Consider the following 3090-nt stretch of genomic DNA (forward strand, 5'->3'; position numbering starts at 1 on the left):
GAGTGTTTAAGAAAATAATGGGTAATCTCCTGGCTAAACATGAGGGCACAGGGTAACCTGTGGGTGGGAGGTTGGCTGCAGGGGCCTGGTGGCCATTCCCCAGCTTGAGGGACTTCAGCTCTGTCACTTTATGGTTAGAGTGACTTATTAAAGTTGTCATTATTGTTTGAAATTAGGCAAGAGGTGTAAAAATAAGGACTTCATTAGGAAAAAATGTACCTGTTAATTTCTAGTACCTTATTTCATCAAAAGGAAACAATAATGTAGTGTTGCCATATAGGATAATTGAGGCAAGTAGATACAAGAGAATTATCATCTATGGTTCAAATTGTGCTTTTGTGAAATGGGGACCTGTTTCATCACTTTCGAACAGACCCCTGACAATTGCTGTTTTTGTCTATTAAGTCATGGATTTTCACATGAAACTCTGAGAGGCTTTTATTTTGTTTTCTTGAGAAGGTGTGTAAAAACTGTAAGCCGAGTGAATAGGAGCCCGCTACTTGTCTTCGGTAAGGATGCTTTCAAGAAGGTATTTTAGCATTCTCTGTGGTTTAAAAGACAAAACCAAGTCCTGCCGGCTTTGTGTTGTGCTTCTCCTTCAGACTGCAGTGCCTTCTGTCTGCTTTAGGGTGTGGCATCTGCCATTGGGGAGGAGAAACTGGCATGTGTTGGCTTTTATAGCAGGCTGATTTCATTGTGCTGGGGGCCTCTATTTCAGAGCCTCTTGGTTCCAATCTTCTAGTTGACTTGCTCAAACAAACGGGATTAAAAGAGATTTTGACTTTCTATACCTAATTTTTTATCTTTAGTTCCATGATTTTTGTATATGAAAAATATTTTTAAGAAAAGGGCCAGAGCTGAACTTGGTGACTCATTTTCCCTTTCAGGATTAGTTGTGAACATAAGCCACAAGATATAGCTACACCTGCTTAAATTGACTTTGACATATTTCATCAGTTTGGAAAAATGCTTTCTTATGATTATATGTACATATTTAGTTTGGGTCTAAATATCTAAAAGCATAAATATGTAATTGATTTTAGAATATATGTGTAAACACACAAAACGGACATATATTTATATTTGCATATGAAAAACTTCAAAAATTCAACTTTTGTGGTGTACTGCGTATAATTAGTATGTATTTGAATGCATAAAGGGAGAAAATCCAGGAGAAAATGTCAAAAAGGCACACTAACAAAGATGTAGTATTCTCTTGGCAAAAACTGATGAATGGTTTGGCATGAATTCATCTTACAGTTCTGTAATTCTCTCTTACACACAATGATACAACCCCTGTTTTCCAGTTGTTTGCATAGAATTGCAATTTGTTGTCTGTACACTCTATAATGACCCTTGGGTGTGCACCTGATTCCCCTCCCCCACCAATTAGTCACCAGTTTTTCCCACCTATCTCTTTCTATTTAGTCATTAGCATATTTGCACTTGCTCAAGCAAATAAAAATAACCACTGCAGTGAAAATAAACTAATCTTTATTAAAAAAAGCCGAAGAATGAAATGATTTTAGAAAACTATATTCCACTAAAATCATATATATTATTTCAGCTAGTGTGACCTCTTGAAAGTTCCAGTTTCAAATGCTTTCTCTCCATGTAAACGAGTTCCATACTAGTGCAAGTGGAGGCATTGCTTAGGTTAAGAAAACCTGCTTGAAGATATTCAGAAGGTTACTAGGTGACAAATTAACAATAATAAAAACATTTAAAACACCATAAAGTGACAAAATAGAGTATTTTTAAAAGAACAAAGTCTGAAACATTTCTAAGATTAGATTCGACCAACTTGCATTACTATTGGTCTTATATTTATTAAATACGTATTTCCTTTTAGTTTTGTTTCACATTGCTTAGAAACGAACTCATATCAAGAGGGTTAATTGTGCACATTAACCTCTGAAATATGATGAAAGGCGTCGTATAGATTTATGAAGACACGAGCTAAACTTCAGCTGTCACTATTATGGCACCAACAGTTACATTTCCATGTGCAAGTTGGAGCATAACACACCAGGCTACTTATTTGAAGACTTTCCCTTTAGAGAGAGGACAAGAGCATTGTAAGAAAAATGCTCCTCTGGGAATGCTTTTGCGTCTTCATTGATAAGCCTACACGCATATATGAGGTGCCTTAAAAAATAGTTACATAAACATCATCTTTGGGGCAGGTGCAGCCAGCCTCAGCACTTATTGAGTACTTGCTGTGTACAGGGCACCACGCTGCCCGAAGGCGGCTAACCTTCCCTTAAACTCTTTCCTAATTTCGCAGTTTGAAGAAGTTGTGGGAATTACGCTGATGGCCCCAAATCAAGGCAGAGAGGCCAACATTCTGAAAAATTACATAACTCCTGGGAAAGGCAGTGCTTTTGCGCACAGATTGCCCAAATATTTTCTTTCTCCGTCGGCTCCTCCAAACCTCTGAGGCCAACAGACAACTTTGTTCCCCTGCCCTTCTCCCTCTTTTGTCTGCTCGTCAGACTCGTTTTCCACCTTTGTATCGTTCCTTTTAGACGTGAAAACAAACACGCGAACGGCCGGTTGGCAAGGAGACGAGGCACGAGGGGACAGTGCGGCCTCGCGCCGCCCCACGCCGCCGCGCTCCGGGCGCCTGCGGAGGCGGCTGAGCCCCCGGCCCGGGGCCGCCGGATGCCCGCGAGGCTGCGCCCGGCCGGGCGGGCGGCGGCGGCGGCGGCGGCGGCGGCCCGCGCCGAGTCCAGTCCGCGTTTTGCGAGCGCACACGAGTAATCAGAGCGAAGTGGATAATAGTTGCTCGGGCTCGCTCGGCTCCCTCTCATGCCGTGCTGGGCCCGGCAGGCTCAGTCAGTCGTGTATTTACCCATATCCGGGTGAGAGAGGAAAAGAGAAAAGTTTCATTTAAACCTGAACCAAAAACTTTCACCGTGAAATCACACAGCGGGAACAGGCCCAGACCGTAAGGCGTGACTCCCGGTTCGGCTCCGGCGGGGCCTGTGGAGGGGGAGGGGGCTCGCTCGATTCCCGTCGGGGCGTGTGGATGCGCACAGGAGGGGCCGCTGACTGAAAAGTGGGTTTTATTGTCTCCCCCCGCCCCCC

The sequence above is a fragment of the Mirounga leonina genome, unplaced genomic scaffold (genome assembly GCF_011800145.1).
Source record: "Mirounga leonina isolate KUSES-001 unplaced genomic scaffold, KU_Mleo_1.0 Mir_54, whole genome shotgun sequence".
Classification (NCBI taxonomy): domain Eukaryota; kingdom Metazoa; phylum Chordata; class Mammalia; order Carnivora; family Phocidae; genus Mirounga; species Mirounga leonina.